General features: G+C 40.2%; 1 long non-coding RNA gene across 2 annotated transcripts in view; it reads left to right on the top strand.

Annotated features, from left to right (window-relative positions):
* Window positions 1-27,701, top strand: part of LOC120406796 — a 77,897-nt gene that overhangs the window by 38,069 nt on the left and 12,127 nt on the right. The gene's annotated exons all lie outside the window — the stretch shown is intronic.

The raw sequence follows: 27,701 nt of genomic DNA on the forward strand, positions 1-27,701 counted from the left end.
CCTGTTGGCTATATAACTTCAGTGGATTTCCTCTCAGTTGTACTGTGTATTGATTGATCTTTTGCTTTTACCCTGCTAGTCTTTTTATTTTTGTAAATAATATTTATTATTTTGTAATCCAGACAGAATTATTAGTGAGAGAGAACATAAAAACCTATGCCTCTAACTTGCTACATAGTTCTGAATTTATTTACAAAGCCTGAACCAATGTCCCTTTACTGTGTTTTAATACAATGTTGCTTTACATTCCTAAGACTTGATGTAAAACGTGTCACTATTGGTAGCTTGCCATTTTTATTTTTGTCAATCCGGTAAAAGACATTATCAGCTAATGTTGCATTTTAGGTAGTAAACTCCTTTGAAGAGATTGTAAACTTTTGTCACTGTTTGGTCCCTGATTGCTCCCTCTGTATGCTGCCACAGTACAAATAATAAATAATAGTTTCTAGTTAGTGTTATCTGCATGAATTGATGATTTTGAACACAACTGTCAGTGCTTGGGTAGCATGGTAGTGAGATGTTTTTATATGGAATATATCAAATCTATTTTCTTATAGGTCCTGATTCAAACCCCATTGAAGTCAATAGGTTTCTTTTCACTAGCTTATAGTGAAAGCCTATATTATCAGTGTGGTACCTGAGCACCTGCTGTCAGATCATTGTTCTGAGAATTTATTTGGTTTCCACCTGAATCTGACAGCTTCCTGAATCTTGGGATTTCATTTTACATTGGCTTCCATTCTATAATACTTAGGTGTACTGTAGTATATTTATACCAAACAGATTTTTGCAGTCATTCAAAATGTGTGGTTTTATTGTTCAATTCAACTAAATCCACTTGTGGATTAAGATATTTTAGGAAGGTAAGATTCCAATAACATTGGTCTGATCAGAAACTGTGCCAGTTTTCCCAAATGCCTCTGTCAATCCTCCTCACATGAAACACTGCTGCTATTCCACTTATTGGCTATATATTTTTTAAAGATGAAAATCAATCAGGCCAAATTGGATGGTGGGGATATATATTTTTTATTTATTTATTTTATGTGGCCAAATGGCCATGTAGGGTTGAGGTGAGGGCAAAATTTCCAGTGGTGAATAAGCAATTGACCGCCCTGCACCTTTAAGCAGGGGTGGTCTTTTGGCTTGTCAGGCTGAGTGAAGGGAACAGTGATTTTTGGCGGGGGGCAAAGGAGGGGTAGGGAGGATAAAAACTGCTGCAAACAGGGCAGAGTGGTAGCTAACTCACCCCCTGGGAATGCAGGGTTTGAAAAAGGAGCAGAAAGGTGCCTGGATCCTTCCTTTTTACACAGACCAATGCTGCTCCAGGCAGACAGGGGAGGATTACCGTACTTCTTCCTTTCCCCTGGTTCAGGTGGGGCGAAGCAGGCATAGTAGAGTGAATTCACAAAGGGAGGTGCAGATGAGTAGCGAGGTGGCTTGGAGCCAGATTCTATCCCTAGGTATACAGATGAGGACAGGGAGGGGGAGTGTGGCCTCCTCTCACAGCAGCTGTGCAATGCACAGAGCAGAGGTTTAGGGAACAGGGTTTCTGGTCTTACCCGCTGTGGGCAGAAGACAGTAGGGGGGTGGAATTTTGCTTCTCCCTCCCAGTTAGTGTCCATGGGACGGGGAACTGGGGAGGAATCAAACCCTGCATAGGATGGGCAGTATCCTTGCAACAAGGTCGAGAGGCTGAGGGAGCCTGGGATAGTGCCTTTCATTACCAAGGGCAGCCTATCAGGCTTGGGAAAGGGAGGCTCAAGGTGAAGCACTCAGCCAGGCAAGTGAGCTAGCTGCATTTGATGGTGGGACAGTCAGCCGGGATTTGATACAAGTAATCAGGGTAATTGCATCTGAGGTTTTTTCCACAGCTTTGCAGGCTGTACAAGGTGTAATGGTTCGCCTAGATCTAGGACATTCCACTCAGGTGATTGCAGGAGACGAGGCAGACACTGAGGGCAGGGGTGAGTTAAATAAACAATGAGTAAAGGTTCCCAATTGCAGAGGAGTTTGGTTCTGCTTTGGGGAGAGATACTAGAGGTAGTTCAGGGTCCCATACCAAAATGATGTAGCAAAGGTGGGGATTTCGGGCACTAGTCGTTCCTCTGAGACTTTAGCGCCCCCCCCCCCCAAAAAAAAAAAAAAACAACCACGATGAGGTATCAGATGGGCCAGCCAGAAACTGTCTCAGTTTGTCGGGGAGGTGGGGTCCTTAATCCCCGTAAGCAGATGCAGTGTATTGCAAGGCTGATACAGGCTAACTATAAGTTCCTGCAACATGGGGACAGCCATGGGACAAGTGTCGTGCTAAGGCTGAATTCATTAGCTATGCTTATGTTACAGCCGAAGCTTACCCAGAGAGAAGCCTGCCCTTGTTAGATATATAAATATAATTGCGTGGGCATGCAATACATTCAATGGCATACCTCTAATCACAGCAGTTGCTGTTGTAGCATTGGGTGGGTATGCAATACATTCACAGGCATACATTTCTTTATAGCAGGGGTTTTTGCAGCATCTGTACATTCAGGCATGCATGCAAACATGTTTTGGATCTCATACAGCACATTCCTGCCACAATGGTGAAGGGAGGTATAGGACACAAGGTAGAACAAATGCTACCTGAAGGTTTGAACAAGGCATGGGTGACAGAAGGCAGGTCGGTGCAAGGGGCCAGCTTCAAGCATTGGAATGGGCTAAGGCCTCCTGTGGGACTACCCCAGCAAAGTCAATGGGTGGTTTAATGGGGGTTCTTATCCTCTTTATGTACAATAATAATAATTAAAGTCAGGGGTGAGGTTTGACCACATTGTTAAGGCAGGTTTCAGAGTGGTAGCCGTGTTAGTCTATATCAGCAAAAAGAACGAGGAGTCCTTGTGGCACCTGAGACTAACAAATTCATTTGAGCATAAGCTTTTGTGGGCTAAGACCCACTTCACTGGATGCATGTAGGGGAAAATACAGTAGGAAGATATATATACACAGAACATGAAAAATGGGTGTTGCCATACCAACTGTAACAAGCGTAATTAAGGTTAGCTGTTAGGTGAGCTATTATCAAAAGGAGAAAAAAACTTTTGTAGTGATAATCAGGATGGTCCATTTCCAACAGTTGACAAGAAGGTGTGAGTAACAGTAGGGGGAAAAAAGAATAAATGGATACACATCAGACGTCAAGAATTATAATATTCAAAAACCAGTTGGAGAACACTTCAATCTCCCTGGTCACTCAATTACAGACCTCAAAGTCACAATACTCCAACAAAAAAACCCCTCAAAAACAGACTCCAATGAGAAACTGCAGAATTAGAATTAATTTGCAAACTAGACACCATTAAATTAGGCTTGAATAAAGACTGGGAGTGGATGTAACAAAGTAAAAACTGTGTTTCCCCATGCTAATCCCCCCCACTGTTACTCAAGGAGCTATGTGAACAAGGAGGTGGCTAAATTCCTTGAGACTATAGGAGGGACAGTAATTTCACATCCTGGCATAGTATATGGGACAAAAGAGTTGTTTCGGGAGCATGGGGTTCACCTGTATGACTTAGGTACTGTCATGTTTTTAACTGATGTAAAAGATGACATTAGAAGATGTCTGGGAACCTGACTGGGTGTGGGTGGGGGCAGCCAAGCTAATTTCTAGAGCCTCCTTCTGGTGGATATCCAGTGCAGGTACTCCATAGGAAAAGTATACAGTGATCAGATAAATGGCTTGGAAAAGGACTTAAAAAGAGGTGTTAATTAAAGGAATGCATGGGGGGGCGGTTTAGGACTCCTATGATTGGCCACCCCTGCCCCCATTCTTATAGCCCACCTTAACCCTCCTACAACGTGGGGGTGGATGGTAAGGTCCTGGCAATGGATTTGCTGGAGGAACCGGGAGGGGAAAGGAGGGGGAGCTGGTGGAAGCCCCTCACCCCAGGTATGATAAGGTCCCAGCAATGGATTTACCAAAGGGACATGGATGGAAAAAGATGGGGAGCTGGTAAAAGCCCCTGGGTAATTATGGAATAAACATGGGGTTACCTGTACTGTACCCTGTTATCTGCCGGGTAGTTCCAGACATCTAATAATAAAGTTGTGGCCTGATTAAACCCATGTCAAATGTCTCTTGTTCTTCTTTTGGCATAGCCAGACAATTAGGTTCCCATTTCTCATTTTCAAACGTGACTTAGGAGTCTAAGGGTGATTTATTTGGTCTCATGGGACTCACACTATGGGGCTACAAATAACAGTGTAGACATTCCCGCTCAAGCTAGAACCTGCACATTGAGACTCAGCGAGGAAGAATGTTCTCAGAGCCCAGAGCAGAAATGTCTACACTGGTATTATTAGCCCCGTAGAGCAAACCCAAGTTCGTTGACCTGGGGTGGAGGCTCGCTGCCCCCTTTCCTTCTTTTTTGGCACTGTAGACATAGTCTTAATCTTGTTGACTTTTAATGAGACTTAAGTTCTTAAATGCCTAAGTGACTTTTGAATATGGTATTTAGGCCCCAAAATCACTAAGTCCTTTTAAAAATGTTTACTCTAGACTAGGGATTGGCAACCTTTGGAACGCAGCTTGCTAGGGTAAGCACCCTGGCGGGCCGGTCAGATTCGGCCAATCGCAGCTCCCACTGGCTGCAGTTTGCTGCTCCAGGCCAATGGGAGCTGCAGGAAGTGGCAGCCAGCACATCCCTCGGCCTGGGCTGCTTCCCGCAGCCTCCATTGGCCTGGGATGGCAAACCGCGGCCAGTGGGAGTCACAATCGGCTGAACCTGTGGATGCGGCAGGTAAAAAAGCTGGCCCCTGCCTGCCAGGGTGGTCCGCGTGCCGATCCCTGCTCTAGACCATCAAGCTCCTTCTCACTTGTGACTAGAACCGATTAAATAATATTCATTGAATGCTTTATTCAACAAAATTTGCAATATTTTAAAAATAATATTGAACAATTCCTCCACCTCCCCTCATTCACTCAACTCAAGCATCAACATTTTCCTTTCTAGGAATTTTTAGCAACCTTTCATAAAATTCATTGGTGCACCAGAAGTGAGATGTTGGGTTCTTTTACTATTCTGTTTAATAATTCTACATTCTGTCCTGCATTCAAAATTAATTTGTTTATGTCACTTACTAATTCTTAATATTGTGCCACTTTTCTAATAATAACAGTAGAAGCATGAATGGGGAAGGTTATTATTTACTAGATACAGCTCAATGCACCATGTAATCAAATCCTTTGTCAGAGCATCTTGCCACATAATCAGATCTTGTGAATTGTCAAAGGCACTTTTATAAATATATATATTCATTTAAAGCCTCAGTAAGCTTGTCATGGTGTGGGATAAGTACATTTTTCTTTTAGTTGTGTATTGTTCTAGATCTTTATGTATTCAGTAATTACATTTTCTTCAAATACTTTTTCACTGCAGAAACTGTAACACATTCTCTCTACACCTACATCAAATTCATCTCTACAGAGCACAATACATTAGGCTATTGTTGAGATGATTTACCTACAGCATACTCCCTAGATGACGATTTTCAAAAAGTTTAAAGACATCTTCCACATACCCTAATAAGTATTTTGCTGAGCCAAGTTAATAAATAATAATAAAAATACCCAAGCTACAATGAGATTAATCAGACCATCCCACAAAGAATGATTTTTAATAAAAATTCTGTGAGGTTTGTGACTTTGGCTTCAGTCTCATGTTCTGTTTCTAACAGGCTGTTGAACACCTTTAGAATTTTTATTTACTTTAAGGAACAACTGGAAGTTTTCTTCATAAGGTTCATTGTATTGATTAGAATGACTAAGTCCAAAATCAATCTCAAGCTCCCTGAAGAGGCTGGTTGACTCACCACTAATAGAAAACAATGGTATTGCACAAATATTCTTACAGGACAAAAACTGCATATTCTCTAAGGAATCACAGTAGAAGACTGTACAAAACTGCCAGAAAATATAACATTTGCCACAGAAAATATATTAGTTAGGTATTTATATATAAAAGAATGCATGTGCTTTTCCTTATAGGCTATGAACTCAAAGAAACGTTGACATTAATTTAAATCTTCCTTGATACCTGAAAGTGTTCAGAGCTCTGATCTAATTTCTTGCAATATTTGCAGTCATACATCCCCAAAGAGACAGCTTGTGTGTGCCATGCAAGGCATTTTTACAGTTCAAGCATAATACCTGGTATTTAGTGTCTACTCTCCACACATCCACATTTAATCTACTGTAATTAGATGATGATGATGAAGATATCTGCCAATTAAAAAAATCAAGCAATGTATGTAAGCCAGAACAATAGCGAGAAGAAGGAAAGGGGTTAGGAGAGAGAATAAAAGTATCCCAATTAAAATGAAGAACAAAACAGCTGAAGTGGAGATGAGTGACAGCTTTCTATAGCCCGCACAGAGAACTAGTGCAGTGCAAAAACTTCTAAAATAGGCTTGCAAAAGAGCCAGCCAACCACTGGAAAGAAAAATATTTATCAAATAAATTATTGGATAATATTGCCAGAATTAATCTAATAAACTTTATATATAAATTCACAAAATTCACTGAGCAACGACTCAAACAGTATATGGATCACATCTTCATCTCAATGACTTTATAAACTCTTACCATCAGCCTTGCCTTGCATGATAGTGCTGATAAATGGATACTTTATATACTGATCTTCTTTACATCAAGAGACACAGAGGTCAAGAGAGGACACTTTTCAGCAGCTGCGGAATTATTTAATATGTCCACTGCGATTTCACAAGTGTAGAATAGCCTGTCTGTAGTATGGAATCATATGGAATTTTAATGGTGATTCCAATGTAGTGAATTTTATCCAGTGTGCCTGGCAATTTGGAAGATTGGTTAGAGTTGACTTTAATGAGACTGACATTTGGTCCTTCTGTGGGCAAGTGGGGAAGAAGCTTTCTGTGTGCTCTTAATAAAGAAAAGAGGTGAACACACTGGTACTGTAATCCTCTTCATTACAACTAAGGAATCTTCTGTTATCAAGACGCACTGGTGCATTGCCCTTGAGATATTGGCTAATAAGTAATAATTACATGTTATATTTAAATATATTTTTCTATATCTGATTAGTGATAGTTAGGGCCTAGCAGAGTGAAAGGATGATCCATTTGTTAGCATTCTAGCCTACGACAGTACTTGAAATACCTAGGTTCTAGCCCTTGCGCTACCACAGACTTCTTGTGTGCCCTGGGCTCTCTGTCCTTCAGTTCCCTATCTGTAAAAATCAGAGGGGTGTTGAGATACTACAGAATTGCAGGGCACAGAAGTACCTAAGACTGACAGAACAGCTTCATAATGGCCACGTGCTGTAAGTTTGAAGATAATGCAATAGTTGCTTATAGTGAAAGTGAAGTGATTTCACTTATGTACTAGAGCTGGTTGACACTTGTTCATTGGGATGATTTTCTAATGAAAAAAGCCCTTTTCACAAAACTAAAATTTCCCATGAGTAAACTTGTTCTGTAGGAATTTTTTTTTCCATGAGGAAAATCAAAATGATGGCTGCCTAGCTGCTCACCTGGAAGACTCTTGTCAGTTTTACTTGTGGAAAATGAAATTGACAAGTTTTCCAGGAGAGCGACTGAGGCTAAATGTCCTAACTCTCATCCTCCCCACCTCCCACTAGTTCTGAGAGACAGAGAGCTGGAGTACTCAGTTCTCCAACTGCCAGATCAGGGGCAGGGAAGTGTGGGAGGATGAGCACCGCACCAGACATGCCAAACCCACGAAAAAAGGCAGAAATTGGGCTTGTTTTTGACTTAATTGGCTTGTGAGTTGCTTGTTGACTAGTGTTTGGCTTGTGGCTTGTAGCTTGTTGCTTCTTTTTGATCAGCTCCCAGCAAGCAGGGCAAGGGGGGACAAGTAGGGCCAAGGGGGGAGAGAGTTAGGGGTGCACAGCTGCCCCCCCCCCAGTCCCAGACTGCACTCCAGGGGGGATCTAGTCACATAGAGTGTTGGGATTCTTTGGGATGGGCTTGTTTTGAAATAGGATTAGCTGATTTTTGGCTTATTTATCATGTGAAAGTTGGCAACTGTGATGAGCACCTCAACTCTCTGCTTCTCTGACAGGTGGGCTATAAGGCTTTTGTCAAGTTCACAAGTGAAATTGTCATGAGCCTTCCAGGTGGGCAGATAGGAAGCTGAAAAATTCTGTTTCAATTCTGCTGAAATGGAATGAAAAAAAAATCTCCTTTTTGCAAATAAATTTACATTTTTGACATTTTCACCCTGGTTTGGTTTAGAACAAAGATGTTTTGCAAAATGTGATTTTTTTCACAGGGAACTGTTTCGAATTTCTGGTCAACTCCATTATCCACACTGATCAGAATGGTAGAAAATATTTGAATTTTTGTCTTGGTTTGTATTTGGTTTTGAGTTTAAATTTGGGTCAGTTCTTACTTCTGATGAATTAGTTTAACAAAGCCTTAAGAATAACTCCCAGATGACATTAAATCAGGAAAAAGAAAGCTGTTACTGTCCTGTTTTTCAGTGTCTCTCTTTTAAACAGAACACCACAACTTTTACAACCATAAGAGTTTGTTTTCTAAATACTGTTACCATAACTTGTCAGAGTGTAAGACTACACATGTCCTTTCTAAACTGACGTAGGGAAAAGAATTACTCCTCAGTTGCATGCAGTGTATGTTTATGGTTGGGCCAAATATTTTTCCTACTGATGCCATTAGAAGATTTCTGGTTGACTTTTAATGAGACCAAGATTTGGCCCTTGTATATTGTGTGTGTGTGTGTGTGTGTGTCTTAACCTTCTACAACACTAATTTACCCCAAAGACAGAAACTGAGAAAATCTGAGTAAGGTTTCTTTAATTTGCTTAGCTAAGGAGGAATATGATAGAGAATCATAATTAATATCCCTCATTATTGACCAACAGTGTGTCCCTGTATCTGCCTATGATGATAAAGGCGTGCACAGTCTCATAAAAAGCAGCAAGAGGGCAGTTGGTTAATTTTCCTTTCAACAGCCTCTACTGTGTTCTTGGGCAAATAAACAACTTAGACTAAAAATGAGAGAGAGGGAGAACAAACATTTACAAGATAGGTAGGACCAAAAATGCTCATGTTGTCCTGACCTTCTACTAATAAATGTTAAAATAAAGAGCTATTTAACTTGATGTTGATAGTTGTTCCTGCAGTGCATGCAAGTATATTTTAATTAAAGATGAAAAAAAAGTTATATTTAGGTAATGTTTTTGACCTCCCTAATTACCAGCTATAAATATATTGACCCAATGTTGCTAGAAAGCATATTGCAAATGAAACCCAACGCATCTTCTTATTTTGTTTATTATGTGGTGTGTCATAGTGACTAAAATATTAGATGCTTTCCAAACACACAGAGGGTTACAGTCCTTGTCCCAACGATGGGGGGAAAGGATGTAATGGTAATACTAGATAGGAGTGATGGCTCTTTACCTTTCTGTTTAACCTTTATATCAACAAAGTACAGTAACAGAGGCCTGGTCTACACTACGCGTTTAAACCGGTTTTAGGAGCGTTAAACCGATTTAACGCCACACCCGTCCACACTAAGAGGCCCCTTATATCGATTTTAATGGCTCTTTAAATCGGTTTCTGTACTCCTCCCCGACGAGAGGAGTAGCGCTAATATCGGGATTAACATATCGGAATAGGGTTAGTGTGGCCGCAAATCGACGGTATTGGCCTCCGGGCGGTATCCCACAGTGCACCACTGTGACCGCTCTGGACAGCATTCTGAACTCTGATGCACTGGCCAGATAAACAGGAAAAGCCCCGCGAACTTTTGAGATTCATTTCCTGCTTCCCCAGCGTGGAGAGCTCATCAGCACAGGTGACCACGCACAGCTCATCTGCACAGGTAACAATGCAGTCTCCTGAGAATCGAAAAAGAGCCCCAGCATGGACTGCACGGGAGGTACTGGATCTGATCGCTATCTGGGGAGAGGATTCAGTGCTAACAGAACTGCGTTCAAAAAGATGAAATGAAAAAGTATTTGAAAGAATTGCAAGGTCTATGACGGATAAAGGCCACACCAGGGACTCACTGCAGTGCAGAGTGAAAGTCAAGGAGCTCAGACAAGCCTACCAGAAAACCAAAGAAGCAAACGGAAGGTCCGGGGCAGGGCCAAAAACATGCCGCTTCTACGCTGAGCTGCATGCAATTTTAGGGGGCTGCACTACAAGTACCCCACCCCTGTCCGTGGATTCCGAGGTGGGGGTTGTAATCTCTGCCATGGCTGAGGATTATGCGGACGGGGAAGATGACGATGAAGAAGGTGAGGAGGACGACCTTGCAGAAAGCACACAGCACTCCGTGAGCCCCAACAGCCAGGAGCTTTTTCTCACCCTGACGGAATTAACCTCCCAAGCCACTACCCCAGACAATGAAGCCATGGAAGAGACCTCTGGTGAGTGTATCTTTGCAAATATCAAACATTGTTTTTTAAGCAAGCGTTTTTTAATGATTGATTTGCCCTGAGGACTTGGGATGCATTCGCTGACAGTATAGTTAATTAGAAAAGTTTGTTAACATGTCTGGGGATTGAGCGGAAATCCTCCAGGGACATCTCGATGAAGCGCTCCTGGAGGTACTCCAGAAGCCTTTGCAGAAGGTTTCTGGGCAAGGCAGCCTTGTTCCGTCCACCATGGTAGGACACTTTACCACGCCATGCATGTAGCAAGTAATCAGGTATCATTGCATGGCAAAGCATAGCTGCGTATGGTCCCGGTGATTGCTGGCATTCAAGAAGCATCCGTTCTTTATCTCGCTGTGTTATACTCAGCAAAGTGATATCGTTCAGGGTAACCGGTTGAAAATCAGGAATTTAAGTAAGGGGGATGGCCATTTTCCTACTGGGTTCATGGACTGCAGCAGCTTAAAAAAAGCTTTCCTTTCCTGCACGTAGCCAAGTGGGGGGAGGGGAGGAGTGAAATGCCGATGATCTTTTTCGTGTTTGGTCAGCGGGGATCTTCCCCAAGCTACCAGACAGGCAGTGGGGGTGGGGGGGGAAGGGTGTTGTTTAGCAGGGAGCTAGCATGGTATTAGCCATGCGTTGGGGGGAGGGGTAAATCACTGCAGAAGCCGAAAGACAGTGGCTTACCATGGCCGCATGCAAGCTGAATTCTGATGCCCGGACCTGTGTCTGTGAGATCTGTGACCCCAGAGCTGCAGGCACTCAGTATTAAGATGAAAAATGCAGCCTTGTAGGGAAATCACATGTGCTATGTAAGGTGAATAGTGCTGTTCACTGTGAAAGAGTATAACCATTGTTCTGTAAAATGTATCTTTTAAAATACTTCTCTCCCTCATGCAGCTGCAAATTTTTCAAGCCTCCCTACTCCATCCCAAAGGCTAGCCCAGATAAGGCGGAGGAAAAAGAAGATGCGAGATGAAATGTTCTCGGATATTATGGAAGTTACACGCAAGGAAAGAGCTCATCTGAATGAGTGGAAGGACGTGGTATCAAATAACAGGAAAGATGCCAGTGAACGTGAGGACAGGAGAGACACCCGAGATGAGAGGTGGCGGCAGGAAGACCGGCAGGAAAATCAGAGGTGGCGGCAGGAAAATCAGTGGTGGCGGGATGCAACTCTGGGGCTGCTGCGTGATCAAACTGACATGCTCCGGCGTCTGGTGGAGCTTCAGGAACGGCAGCAGGATCACAGAGTGCCACTGCAGCCCCTGTATAACCACCCTCAACCCTCACCATGTTCCACATCCTCCTCACCCAGACGTGTAAGAACGCGTGGGGGGAGGCTCCGTGCACCCGCCCACTCCACCCCCGTGGACAGCCCAACCAGAAGGCTGTCATTAATGTGAAATTTTTTTACTGCCCTTCTCCATCCCTCCTATCCTCCTCCCAAACCACACCCTTACTTCTCTCCCCCTTTTTATAATGAATTAATAAATAAATCATGATTTTTAAAATATAGTGCCTTTATTTGCATAAGTAAGCTGTACTCGAAGGGGGAGGGTGAGTTGCTTACAGGGAATGAGTCAATCAAGGGGGGTGGGTGTTCATCAACAAACACAGCAGTCACACCGTACCCTGGCCAGTGATGAAGCTCATTTTCAAAGCTTCTCTGATGCGCACTGCTTCCTGGTGTGCTCTTCTAATCTCCCTGGTGTCTGGCTGCGCGTAATCAAGGTCCAGGTGATTTGCCTCAGCCTCCCACCCCGCCATAAAGGTCTCCCCCTTACTCTCACAGAGATTGTGGAGAATACAGCAAGCAGCAATAACATAGGGGACATTGGTTTGGCTGAAGTCTGAGCGAGTCAGTAATGTGCGCCAGCGCGCCTTTAAACGGCCAAATGCACATTCCACCACCATTCTGCACTTGCTCAGCCTGTAATTGAACAGATCCTGACCACTGTCCAGGCTGCCTGTGTATGGCTTCATGAGCCATGGCATCAAGGGGTAGGCTGGGTCCCCCAGGATAACGACAGGCATTTCAACATCCCCAACTGTTATTTTCTGGTCTGGGAAGTAATTCCCTTGCTGCAGCTGTTTAAACAGAGTAGTGCTTCTGAAGACGCGAGCGTCATGAACCCTCCCTGGCCATCCCACGTGGATGTTGGTGAAACGTCCCTTGTGATCCACCAGTGCTTGCAGCACCATTGAAAAGTACCTCTTCCGGTTTACGTACTGGGTGCTCTGGCACTCTGGTGCCAAGCTAGGGATATGGGTTCCATCTATCGCCCCCCCACAGTTAGGGAATCCCAGTGCAGCAAAGCCATCCACTATGGCCTGCACATTTCCCAGAGTCACAACCTTTGGTAGCAGCAGCTTAGTGATTGCTTTGGCTACTTGCATCACAGCAGCCCCCACAGTAGATTTTCCAACTCCAAATTGATTCTCGACTGACCGGTCGCTGTCTGGCGTTGCAAGCTTCCACAGGGCTATCGCCACTTGCTTCTCTACTGTGAGGGCTGCTCTCATCTTGGTATTATGGCGTTTCAGGGCAGGGGCAAGCAAGTCACAAAGTTCCATGAAAGTGCCCTTACGCATGCGAAAGTTTCGCAGCCACTGCGAATCGTCCCACACCTGCAACACAATGCGGTCCCACCAGTTAGTGCTTATTTCCCGGGCCCAAAATCGGCGTTCAATGGATAGAATCTGCCCCATTACCATCAGGATCTCCAAAGCGCAGGGGCCCGTGGTTTGAGAGAATTCTGTGTCTACGTCCTCATCACTGTCATCGCCGCGCTGCCGTATCCGCCGCCTCCTCGCCTCGGTTTGAAGGTCCTGGTTCACCATATACTGCACGAGAGTGCGCGAGTTGTTTATAACATCCACAATTGCGGTATTGAGCTGAACAGGGTCCATGCTTGCTGTGTTATGGCGTCTGCACAGTTCACCAAGCAAAAAAGGTGCGAAACGGTTGTCTGCTGCTTTCAGGGAGGGAGGGGTGAGGCTGTACCCAGAACCACCCGCGAAAATGATTTTTGCCCCATCAGGCACTGGGATCTCAACCCGGAAATTCCAAGGGGCGGGGGAGGCTGCGGGAACTATGGGATAGCTACGGGATAGCTACCCACAGTGCAACGCTCCAGAAATCGACGCTAGCCTCGGACCGTGGACGCACACCACCGATTTAATGTGTTTAGTGTGGCCGCGCACACTCGATTTTATACAATCTGTTTTGCTAAACCGGTTTATGTAAAATCGGAATAATCCCGTAGTGTAGACGTACCCAGAGAGATGGAAAGGAAGCCAGTTATTTTCTCTGGGTCAAGTCATTTCACCTTGGGCCTTAAGACTTCCTATAATATGTCGAATTATTTTATCTGCCTCTGAACTCAATGGAGTGAAGGACTCCCAACACCTCACATGCTAAGGCACTATCAGAGTTGGGCATCATCAACCATTAATCTGGAAAAGGAGGGCAGTTCTGATCCTGCTCCCATTGAAATCAAATAGTTGTGGGTTTGTTTTTGTTTTTTGTTGTTGTTTTTTTGGAACACAGCACAGTACGCATGTCCATCTGAAACCCATAGCATATAGGCAAGAAGTGTGTCTGCTTACCAGTAACTTGCTTTACCTTCTGCAATTGAAGTTTTCCAAGCTTGTTCAGATAAGCCCTGACACTATTGGCCAACTAACCCCCAAAATCAGAAATATAGATTTAGCAAACTAATCCTTTTGGCAGGATTATGTTAATTTTGCAACACCAGCCTAGAAATGCTTGTCTTCTGGAATGTCCTTGTCTTGACCTGTATTTTACTAGACTCAGATAGTGTCTGTGCTAGATTTTCCACACATATAGAACTTAATATACGTTTGCCCTTCTAAAAATGTTGTTTTTACTCTTAATATTATTTTGAAAGTTTCCCTGTTACTTTCCATATGAAATAAGAATTCATTTGAAGAATTCTGGAGAACTGCCAAAATAACTTCATTGCTAGGCCTAATTTGAAATGTGACATTCATATCAATAAGGAATTGTATTGTAAGGAAACAATATGTCAATTAACCCAATTAAAGTAAAAAGAAAATGCATAAATACCAATCTATATTTACAGGATCATTAGTAATACAATTAGAAGTGGTGCATGATTGTACAGACTTGAATGTGTACAATCAGTTACAAAATTCTTTGTGAGGAGTGTATGTTTTGCAACAGTGTTGCTCTTCAGACACTTAGAATGAAGCTTTTCCTCTGTCTGTACTTAGCTGACTGGAAAATTCATGATTTTGAACCCACATTTTCAGTCTGAGACCAATATACTCCATCATGAGGAAATTAAAATTGAACTAATGTTGTGGCTCTAGACTGACACTTATGCCTTAATTCATCCTTAATACAGCAGCACATATGTTACGTAAAATCATTCATTGTTCTGAGACTCTGCAAACCCTAATTACATCAAAATGAGTTATTAATATTATATTATTTATTTGTACTCTGGTAGTGCCTAGAGGCCAGAGTCCTATTGTGCTCATGTGTATATAGAGAGCTGTTGAGAGGCTAATGAGAGGATATATAATAGTCATAAAGATATTACAACCTAAGTATAATTTCAAATCTTAAATTCTTACTCTGTTTATATTTTAATGGGTTTAAGCCAGAACATTTGTTACTTTATTGCAAAGATCATGTTTAATGATGTGTAAATAGTTTAAATATTTTAAAACACTTAAGAAAAAATAGAGGAATAGACCCTTTAGGGGGGCATAGCCTACAGAACATCCATTGATGTACATAAAAGCTTTCTTCAAAGATTGAGGGTAGCACACGGTCCTATATTTGGATTTTGGGCCCTGATCTTCCATTGCCTTGCACCTTATCTAGTAATTTGTCCCTGTGCAAAGTGAGTGTGGGCATTTAGATTCAGAAATGTTAGTGTTTTACACCCACTTAACACTCATTTTCCAAAAGTAAAAGTGAGTGCATAAGATTCAAGGCAGGAGTGATCCAGGTGTCGCATACACACATTCTGCTGTGTCACAAGATGCAATGTGCATTTTGACTAGAAAAAGGAACTTCATGATGATAGGTTCAAGGTGCATTTCTCACTGATTTTACTTTCCATTATGAGCCTGACATTTCTAATTAGGCTAATGGAAAAACAAGACAAAAATTGTACCATAGCACTGCCAATATCTTCAAATTGCTGTGAGCATGGGGGGGCCAGCAAAGAAATCTGATGTAATTATTCAGTAATCTGCATTTATGAAGGTGGGGTGGGTGTGTATATCAGACACACACACACAAATTTGACTATATCAAATAGATGTAAAAGAGAAACTGACTATGGATTGGATATCCAAGAATGGATCCATTAGAAGTGCCAGTCAGGGATTTTTTCCCCTTTATTAATTTATATCCAACTCCTGTCAATGTGAGTAAAAATCTATAGAAGCCTTACTATAAGTGATTCCTGAAAACCATATGAAGGTGACAAGCCACCATCTGTCTGCTCCATGACATGATGCTTCTTATATAGCCCGAAACTTCATTTGTTTTGTTGCTGCTGTCGTGTCTTGCCATCATATCCCATTGCAACTTGTATCTAGTTTTATGTCTATTGTCACCTCTTGGTCTTTTTAGTGGCAGTCCTACTTTCCAAGTTTTGCCATGCAGTATGGATGGTTTAGATTGATTTGCCAAGATGAATTAACTCTGTGTTCTCTACCTATCTATTTTCAAGCCTCTCTGGGTTCCTTTGTCTAATTTTGTTCTACACACTGATATGGGAAACAGCTCCAAATTTAGTGGAAAAGGTTAACTATTGTCCTCACTACATTATAACATAACTTTGGAATTTTGATTGTACCATATGAACAAATGTTCATCTTTCAACTTTTCATAGATTATTAGGAGTTAAGGGTTATTCCATGTAGTATGTCATTCAGAAAAATGTTTTTCCTTTATATGTGAACTATGCTCTTGAATTTGGTCTACGAGACCTAGAAACACAATAAGCTGAGCATGTTTAATATACCTGTTCTTTGAATGAGTGCAGTCTCTACAATGGATGGGTTTTCTCAATTATCAGTTTCTTTCCTTATTTTTTTGTCACTGAAACACACACGCAAAGAAAAAGATTTTTAGGGTCAATAGGATCCCGTGTTTGAATCTGAAGGCAGAATTTGACCTTTAAAAATACCTCTTTGTAAAATGAAATTGAAAACCAAATTTCTTGTTGCCAATTCCTGGTGACTTCCAGGTAGTAATTAAAGATTGGATTGTACTTTTTGGGAGAGATGAGAGGGTCTGAGGACATGAAAGAATCCTAGGGGTGTGGTCAACATTCCCTTATTCAATTACAAGAAGTTTTATTCAATAAGCTAAATTGTCTATGAACTACTGGAGCCTCAAACCTGCACAACACTGGGGTCTTTGCCCCCGGTCCAGGTAGACACTTTTAAAAGGTGCTTAGCTTTATGTACACAAGTAGTCCCATTGAAATCATGGTCACATCAATGGAACAGGTCATACTTAAGCACTTTCCTGAATAAGACTACTTTATTGAATCAGGGCCTATGTTTGCTCCAGCAACCTACATAATCAATGTATGAAGAATATTATGGTGGAAAAAAATCCTAACCTTTAAGGTGTTTAGAAGCACAAAGTATAATTTTGTTTTACAAATTTACATTTGCAGTTATGTGTAAACAGTCATTTTCCTTCAAAAGCAGCCCCCCTACTGCTGAATGCTGTTGATTGCTGAGATAACAAGAATGACTTATATAGTTGACTTAATTTTAATTCTCTACTTCTTTCCCTTTCACTCATTGTTTCAAGTTCTACTAGGGGAAAACAAGTTTTCACTAGTAAAATTCAGAAAATGATAAAGGGTAAACACTGAATCTCCCCACCCCTTCTTTCACACAACTGCTATAAAAGCAAAATGGACCATTTTTTTTAATGAGATGTAGCTTGCAATATTTGGAGTGTGGTTGAGTGTAATTTCAAGTTTATTCTACATCTATAGTGTGTGACACACAGCTATGCTAGACAGGCAGAGTGGCTGCCTGAGAAGCAGAGCTTTGACTTGCATAGGAAGACAATTTTGTTTAGATGTTCTAAGAGGAAAAGCCTGTGGATTTTGACATTTTTCCCTTTTACAGAGAGAATTAAATTATTCACTGAGCTCTCTGGGGATTGGTGTGCTGGGGTTCTTGAAGTTAAAGAAAATGGAAAATTGCTCTTTATTGCTTACCTCTTGACTGGAATAACTTGCCTGCTGATCTGAAGGATGCATGAAAAAATAAATTGTGTTTAAAAGGCCTATGCTTGTTTTTTTAAACTCTTTATTAATCATTAATGTCAAACAAATTAAGAATGATCTTGTATCTCGCTTACTGTCACTGTGTATTTATTTTATAATGCCAAGCTTCTTGAGCATAGATCTTTCACTGTTGCCTGATGTTATTCCAGAATTCTCCTTCATATTTTTTGTGTTAAAAGTCTTAATCAAAAGAAAACTTACTTAAAACACAGTTTTTAGTTAGTATCCTATGTTTAATTTCAAGTCAGTCATTTATTGAATGTTCTGAAAATAAAAATCTGAAGCTCTGTTCCCAAACAGAAAAAAAAAACCACTTTTTTAAGGCCAAATCAAGGCTTGGTACTCAGACAATCAAAGACTTCAATTTTTGTTTTATATATTTGACTTTCCCCACATACCCTGAACCATGTGACAAGGGGGAGAGAGAAGATGATATGGTAAAATTTATTTTTGATTGAAATTACAGTACATGGAATATTCCCTTTAATTTCTCTTAGGAATTGTGAAATTAAGAAATATCCCGTGACTCACTTTAAAAATAAAATGTTGGCTTAACTACCTGAATAGTTAGTACCTTGTGAAAACATCATAACTTTCACTGTTCAAGAGTATTTTTAAAGTTGAATATGCTTAATAAAGAAATATTTCTTGTTCAACTTCTTATCATAGCTCACTTTCCCTTATCAGCTGAACCTGTAGAGATTAAGTTATCTTCAGCCCCATTAAGAAGATGAGAAACTTGCTTATTGTAGTTGCCTGTCATTTTGTCTTTTTCTGAGTTTCTATGCTTAGCTTAAATGGCTAGAAAAATACATTAACTGTTAAAAGAAGGTTTCAAAATTTATTAAATGAAATATAAAATTTCTTTCCCTCAACTCTAATACGTTTTAAATTCTATACTAGGATTTTTTAGTGTGGTGTTGACTCATACACAATCATTTTGATTTAAGAACATGACATAAAAATATAGTAGCAGATCCCTGCTATAGGTGAGGAGCAGACATCACACTCGAGAGGCAGTGCAAGGATGGTGTGAAGCTCACCTTTGCCCTTCTCAGTCCTGGGGCCCCTGAGAGCTGGTCTAGTATCCCAGATAATGAGTTAGAATTGCCTGATGGTTTCTCTAAGTTACAACAGCTGCCAAAGATGTCAAGGGGCCAAAACTGCAGGAAGGGATCAGCAGGGTATAGGTAGGTCCTGGGATTTCCCCTTTTTCTCCAGCTACACCCCTCCAGATAGTATGGCGGGGAGTGTTAGACCATATGCTACTTCCATGCCCCTGAAGATTGAACATTCCTTAAACCTGGCGTGAGACTTCAGATGGAATCTGGCCAGCATAATTTGCCATAGTTGTGTGGCTCAAAGGGGTAGCAATATTTTTGAAAATCTGGATCTTAATGACAATTCTGGCTTACTCCAAAGCTTTCATTTTGTTTATCCACAGCTCTGCCACTATGCATAACACTCTCTACTTTTACATTATAAATGCACCTCTTTAATGAATAGAAATGAACAAAAACATTTTTAAAAGCATAAGAATAGACAGCTGGGGGAAATATACCCAGTCTGTTCAGTACGAGGAGATTTCTGTTAGGGTCATGAATACTACTTAAGCAATAGGCCATTAGGGCGGTATGGTTATCATGAAATAATCTCACCCCTGGAGAGATAACTATGTACCAGATGCAGCTATGTGCCTCCAAGCACTCAGGGGTATACTTATCATGATAATCACACCTGCTGATTTTGCCTCATTGCCACTATAAAATGTCCTGTATTTTGTCTCAGTACAAACATAACGCAGCATTTAAGTATATTATTCTGACCACAGGAAATTGCCAATTAATGTTAGAATGGTTAAGCAATTCAGGCTATGGAGCTTCTGCAAAACCACATTAAAATGCAGAGCAGCCCGTAAGAGATAATACTGCCACGGTTAGTTTCAATAAAAGTATCTGCCTTTCTCGGAGGCGGATGTGGCTCAATAATATATATTTAAGGTCTTTGAATAATTGGAAAATAGGTCCTTGTACTGTGCTCCACTAAGGCAAGTGGAGGGGATGTGGACCCTCAAATAGCAGCATCAGCTGCCATGTTTCAGTCCCTTCAGTGACCTCTGTTAGGATGCCATGACATCAAGCTTGCAACAAAGCTGTGGATCTGTAGAATCATGGTTCTATCAATTCTGTGATACAGAAGTGAAACCTGGGCTCTGAGGAAGGCTGACAATCTCCGGATTATGTTTTCTATTCTACTCATCTCCATCAGCTGCTCCATATTAAGTGGCAGGATAAGATCAGAAATGAGGATATTCTAAGCCACACCCAGCAACTATCTCCATAGTTGTTCAATTTTGGCTGCTTTCTTGGTGTGGGCATATTATTAGAATGAAAGACCAATGAATTACAAAGCACGAATGCCACTATATGGTTGGCAATCACATTAATGCACAGAGCTTTGGTGATGTGATTAAAATTCCAGCGATGGACATAAACTGAATATCCAGACAAACCACTGTAAGAACCTAGTCAGAAATCGATCCGGGTGGTGCTCAGTCTGCCATGTCCCTTTGGGATTTTGCCATGATGATAAGTGGCGAAAGGAATATGGAGGAATAAGGAAGGCTCCTCTTTCCAGCATCAAGTTGCCACAAAACCTCAGTGATGACCCCATAAGAGACAGTGGCGACAATGAGAGGATTCTCTCACTCTTTATGCAATGAAGCTCCCACACCTTTTCTCTGGAGGCCGTGGTTAGGTCAGCTGTCAGCAGGAAGGCAAGGCAATCATGACTTTCCAGGGAATCAGGCTACCAAGTGGAATCAAGGTAGTAATGCACAATAGAGAGGCTCTGGTTAACATGTAAATGTGCCTGCTATTTTGCAGATGTCCCAAGTTGCCTTAGATACTTCCATGGATCATGGGAGGTCTTGGAGCACCCTGAAGGACCATTTGTCCCATAATTCATTGCAGTGAAACACAATTCAGAGAATATATTATGAATTATAGATAAATCTATAGTCATCTGCTTCACTGCTATTAGGTAGTTGGGTGGCAATTTTTGTTTTTATTTTTTAAATAAAGTCAGATTCTTTTAAAACAAGCTAGCATGGGCTGTCTGAAAGACCCATGTACCGCAAAGAGTTATGTTAGGTCAGACAAAAGGAAAATGAAATGTTTTAACATCAGTAGGAGTGCCCATGTGGATTTTCATAGCTGTTATGTAACACTGCAGACTATTTGATATGGCTGGGGACATGGTGGTATAAAAGCTCCTCCATTAGTGTTAAAAAAGATCAATCTGTAGACTTCATAGTTAGTGTACTGAGTCTGATTCCATCTTGCAACCTACACTGGGATTTGTGCATGCTCATTTGAGGGCAGAATTTCACCCTAAAAGAAGAGTGATTTTCAAATGCTGCATTCTAATTGAAGTCTGGCCACAAAGACAGAAAGAGGAGCAAAAGGAGCTGGAGAGTGGAGAAAACAAACTGAGAGTACACAGAAAAAAGAGTGGGGGAAAACACACAACAATTAGATATTAGAGTGAGAGAAGAGTGGAGGAAACAGGTAAATAAGATATTGGAGTGTGAGAGAGACTTGAAGAGTCAAATTGGGAAAATTAAGCAAAGAAAAATGGAGAGAAGTGGTACATAAGAAAAAAATTGAGTAAATAGGGGCTGCAAAAAGATATGGAATAGAACAAAGCAAAATGCATAGAGGAAAAAACTAAAACAGCAGTGATAGTGACGCCTGGGGATACTAATGATAGTCACTGCAAGCACCAAGAACATGTCCTACAATAGGAGATGATCATCATATTACCTCCATCCTTGTGAACCTCAGGCGTTCATATAAAATGAGTTCTGGATCTGAACTATCCCAGGTCTGGTTTGGGAAAACCAAAATATGATTGGAAAGGCTTTCCAAAACAAAAATAATCCAGAGTTTTGCACTTTTCTTGTTCTTATGGCAAGTTCATATTTAAAAGGCATGAATCAACTCTATAAATAACATTTGGAAAACAGAACTGGAAATATCTTGGGGGGTCATCGTTATGGTTTCTTATTATTTGTGGATGACCTGTCTCAACTGTCAATCTCTACCAGCTTTTAGCCCATATATAGAGGATACAATTTTGAAAAATGATCACCAATGGACTTAATGACTTCTCATGTAGCTCCTGATATATGTATTTCATTTAAAACATATTGATGATCATGGGTCTACTATTTGTTTAGACTCGCTTAAAAGATATATTTGGCACAATGCTTTTGAAATCAGTCAATATATTTAACCCCTTAAAATTTTATACCATCACCTAGTTCTTCATTACCTCACACAAAATATATCCCAATGTTTAATATAGCTTGTAAGGATGAAGGTGCATAAGAATGAGATCAGAACAATAATCTGTATAGTGTGATCACAGTTAATAACAGAACATGCTATCATCTGAATTCCATGGGGGCGTGTTTTTAAGTGGTTACTATTAGTAGTAGTAAATATTTATATTATTGGGGTCCTGAAGGTCAATATTCATATTAATCTGTTATCTAATAGAGGGAAAGAGAGAGAGGGAGGAGAAGTGAGAGGAACTGTATAACATATATTTGATAGAGATTCAAATTAGAGCCAAGAATTCCTCTAACCTTGCGGACTTCATCCCATGAGCTCATTGTCACTTGACTATTCCACTTTTAATAAAAACTGTCTCAAAAGCTGTACCACTGATCTACTAAACTGTCAGGAAATTAGTAATTACCAAATGGAATTAACAGCAGAGTGCACTCTCAAAGTCATCCTCTTGTTGAGTAGGGAGGAAGAGAAGGAAGGAAGAGGCAGGCATTTTATGATATGAGCTTAGGCGTCAGGGATAGAGAGAGTGGAAATTGGAATGTGACATCATGCAGCACTTTTATGTTTTTCTTCATAGTCACACATTAAAGGTGGGTGGCAGGTATGGCTTAAATCCACATCAAGTGTGTTAAGACTTTTGAGTATCGTTAACTAAAGAATATTGGGGCATTAGAGCTTTTTTTGGCTTGGACACTATTTGTTTAAGCAACCTTGATCACTGAGTAGGTTTCTAACAGTTTTAAAATGTTATTGTAACCCAAACTTAATGTAATTCTCCTCTCTTCTCCTCACCTCTCCCCCGCACACATCCTCATGCCCTACAAGAGGATTCCAGGGGAAGAATTCAGTAAGGTTATTTGCTTAACATGCAAGCAAGACATTTTGTAATTAACTGTTCTTGCCTATTTTAGCTTATGCAGATGTAAGCTATCTAATTGCTACTTTATTAGTTCTGCCTAGATTGGATGTCTTCTAACGGCATCTGTATGTTTTGTGCTTCACTGGCATTATAGAATCCATTACTGTGTTCTTTATAGAAAAACTATATTGCTTGAGTTTGTGATTGAAGAGAATTACATGCTAAATGCTTAACAGAGGAACTCTGTTTTTTCTTATTTAGCACCAGGACTAAAAGTCTAGTAAAGTGAAAGGGTCTGATTCTGGCTATCTACTGTACATGTGTAATCTATCTATCCATCCACATATATGCCCCTCATCACCCTGAAATTTGAATGTGCAATTTGCTACATGGGTCATCTGGATTTAGGAAATAAGAAATAGAAGCAGATCAACTGTGGGTGGAGATTACACTAGTTGAATTCAATTAAAATTCATGAAACTGGCAAACAGAAGTTCAAAAATTTATTAATTTGTTTAAAACAGTCTGAACACAACAAATAACTATGATTAAAGTGAATGATATTACTTTAGTTTTGGGGTATATTGATTTTTTTATGATGTTACTTTTAAAAATAAATTACTGTTTTGGATGTGTAAACTGCTATGGTGTAATTTATTTAGCGCATTGATTTATAGTCTTTTAACTAGTCTCATATGCCTGCTGTTTCTGGATCACTTGAAAAACAATATGCCATTTGAGTGAGTAGCACTGAAAAGACAACTTATGTGCTAAGTTACTAGAGAGCCAAGGTGAGTGAGGCAATATCTTTTATTGGACCAACTTCGCTTGGTGAAAGAGACCAGCTTTTGAGCAACATATTAAGTTACTGCTTCTTTCCTTCTATTATTTTACTTCTATTGCTAATTTGATTGTTAGCCTTGATATTTTATCCTCTGAAGCACTTGTATCAACAGCCGAGTTACTATTTAAATAAGGCATGAATACTACATGAACAGTTTGATCCAAGGACAATAATAATTTGAAGTACAGGATTATAATTAAAGAATAATGTTCATGCCTGTGGAGCACATAAAAAGCGAATGTCTTTTATGGGTGATTAAATGCTAAAATGAAGCTGAAGTATGTGAGAGATGCAAAAACAATGTATTGAAAATATATTCCATTGCCATGAACATTATTCTTATTCTATGAAAAGATAAAAGAACTTACAAGTAACCAAAACAATAAACAGAAAAAAAGAAGTAATGAAAGACTGGTGTATTCAGTGATGTCACATTGGGAATTGGGTGAGGATGAATAATTCTTCAAGAACAAGACTTAGAAATAAATAGTTAGGTCTTCCATAATAGTCACACAAATCAATTAGTCAGACATCAAGTATACCAGATCTTATACATAATTATTTTCAATAAAAATAGAATGTGCTTGGATGAATATAATTTTGCAAGATCAGAATAGTAAAAGGGCCAGTAACTGCTCCCCTAGTGTTTCCAAAGCACCATATGCTGGCTTTTCTGTGCAACTATCATTGACAATAGTATTAAGCAAACTCCTTCCAAATTTAAGGCAAGAATCAATAAATATTTCAATGACATCCATGAGGAGATAATGTCAATTTTTTTTTTGCTGGGCTGTGATCAGCTAAGGTTCCTCTTTTCTATAAAAAAACAAAAGGTAAAGCAGTTCATATTTACCTTAAATAAACTTGATGCCCAATTCTAAACATGGGAAGTCAATGCTACCATATATTGGACCCTTAGCCGCCTTGGTCAGCAAAGAACAGTAGGAAGTGCCTTGGCCCAGAATGGACGGGGATTGTTTTCTTCAGTAAATAATTAACTACCAGCAATCTTAAATCTTGTGAAGCTGCAAGTACCATTTAGTACTAAAGATCTTTCCAGATGCCAACCAGTATCGACTCTATCCTTTTGGATATGTTAATAGAAAAGATGGTGAAATACAAACTGCAACAGCAGTTTTCACTTAAAGCCTCTTAGGACTCCTCCATTTTGGTCTCAGACCTATACTCACCAAAATGTTTTGTACAGATATGAGTTACATGCCATTATTGTGAGCTCTGTTGGTCATAAGGTGGTACTAAGCTAACTAAGGAACATTTGTAGCCTGATTTATGGTGTACTGATAATATTAATTTGGATAATAAGGGGAATTTAATTTATCATTTTAATTTCTATTTTAATTTATTTTATTAATAATTACTTATTAATATTAATCAGTATGGTTTATAGGCTCACCAATCTGTTTGATCAGAAGATAAAAGTTCTTGTCCCGAATCAGGCTCCACAGATTTTATGAAGGACCCTCGGGGGGTATGACAGGAAGCTCACACTGAGACAGATAGAGCCTTAAAGACTTTTTATTAAAATCAATAATGGTAAGTAAATGGTAAAATACTCAGTGTTACAATTGAATTACTGCTATTCAAAAGATACATATGATTATATAGTATTATATGCAACAAAGCTTTGGTTAATATACTCAAACCCTTCCTTGATCACCTGGTGGTAAGAGACACAGGACAAGCCCTGCAGTGCAGGTTTCTCAATTCTTGAGTGAGGTATGCAGTGCTTAGAAAAAATCTAATGCTAAGAGCTATTAAAACTAAATTAGGGTTTACTTGACTAACTTAAACTTAAAAGCAAAACCTAATAAACAAAACTAAGAATAAAATGTAGGGAAACCAAGCTTAGCCTAGTTCCCTTGAAACTTAAAGTTTAAGAACAAGTACAGCCTACTAATAGTAGCAGTCATTGTAGATAGATAGAATAGCTAGAGATAGAGTAGAAATAGCATAAATAAGAATAGAAATGGAGTACTCTGTCGAGGTGGGTCACCTCTTTTATAGGGCAAAGTGCCAGAAATCCTTCCTCCTATGCCCAAATTTCATTCCTCACCCACAAAATGTTAGGGTATGCTTACCCCATAGGCTAGTATGTATGTGTGTAAGGATGACATGTATGTAACGGTGTAATTGTTAAGTCTGTGGGTACAACATTGGAAAAAACCCTATGCCATTCTCCATTGTGTATTGGTCTAGATAAAGGTCTTAGACATAGGCATGAGTACTTATCTATTTAGGTAACAAGATAAAGGTCAACTTTGCTTTCTGAGTAAAAGGTCTTAAGCTAAAGCAAAGTTAGCATATTTATATTAACATACAGGATATGACTTGTAGGTCTCTTGCATTACAGCCAAACTTACTTTAATATAAATCTATAAACCTATTACAATAAACCAAATGCTTAAACTATAAGAAAAAAGATATATACAAGCAAGCAGGTTAGTCCTACAGGCTACACATTGTAGGAGTCATAGAGTCATCCTTTGAGGCATTCTTTAGGACCCTCCCTTTTGGAGCTGCACAGGCCTTATTACTTCTAGTATAAGATACACATATGTCTATGGGGAGAATTGCAGCACACTAGGCTACATTCCATCCATATACATATGACCATTAGCTTCCTGTCTCCTCATTAATATAGAAATGTGCTCCTGCACGGAGGGACCATTGCTATGCCATCAGATGCCTGCCTTGTGAGTCCTGTTTTGTCTTTATAGGTGTGAATTTCATCCTAAGTGTAAATAGTGTTGTTGCCATGATGTCTCAAAGAACTACAGATCTGTATGAAAGACAGTTGCCTCATACACAGGAAAAACAGAGGTGATGTAGGTAGGGTGTGGAAAATCATCTGAGGACCTAGCAGCAGCTGTGACTTTACTTTGAATAGAAGGGGTCTGTCACCTTATTATTAAGGAAGTGTGTAATTTTGAGGTTCTTTTAGACTCATTACTGGCCTTGGACATGCATATGGCAAGAGTAACCAGAAATATTCCTAGAAGCACCACATTCACAGCATGGTATGCCAGCAGCTCATCTGTATGTAGAGAAGGGAATAGGATACAGTACTTTAATATTTGTAGAACTCGAAGTTACAAATGTATTGTGTTAGCAGAGCTCAAAGAACATGCCATTTGCTTAAATAAAAATTATTTGCTATGAGGCGTTCTTTTATTCACTTTCTTCTGACATTTCTGAGAGTGAAATTTTGGTCCCCAGAACGCTTTTGTTGCAGCAAACAGGCTGATATAGGCTGACATATATTAGCACAATCCATTCATTGAATAATTATAAATAACAAATTCATAAAAATCGAAGCATATTTATGGATACCTTGCAAACTGAAAAGAGGGCAATACGCAATGAATAAATTGTGCTTTGCAAATTAGCTGATCCATTTCTATGACACGATACATTTACTTGAGCTTATTCTTGGGTGTAAAATTTCCCTTTCCCTGCCCTTCAATTTGAAGATCAGGCAGCTTTAGTGGGAGTCGCAAGGTTAACTGCACCCTAGAAATAATTTAACTAAAGATTAAAAAATCAAGCAACATACAATTATCCCACTCCACCAGGGCTGGCTCCAGGCACCAGCAAAGGAAGCAGGTGTCTGGGGCGGCCAATAGAAAGGGGCGGCACTCCGTCCGTTATTGGGGTGGCATGTCCAGGTATTCGGCGGCAGCTCAAGTGCTCCATCTCTTCCTCTTCGGTGGCACTTTGGCAGCAGCTCAATCAGGTTTTTCTTTTTTTTCTTTTTTTTTTTCTTCGCCGCTTGGGGTGGCAAAAAACCTGTAGCCAGCTCTGCACGGCAGAGGGAAGCACCGGGCGGGGGGGGATGGTTATCCAACAGCATCAGTG

This window comes from Mauremys reevesii, linkage group 5 (genome assembly GCF_016161935.1).
Source record: "Mauremys reevesii isolate NIE-2019 linkage group 5, ASM1616193v1, whole genome shotgun sequence".
Taxonomy (NCBI): domain Eukaryota; kingdom Metazoa; phylum Chordata; order Testudines; family Geoemydidae; genus Mauremys; species Mauremys reevesii.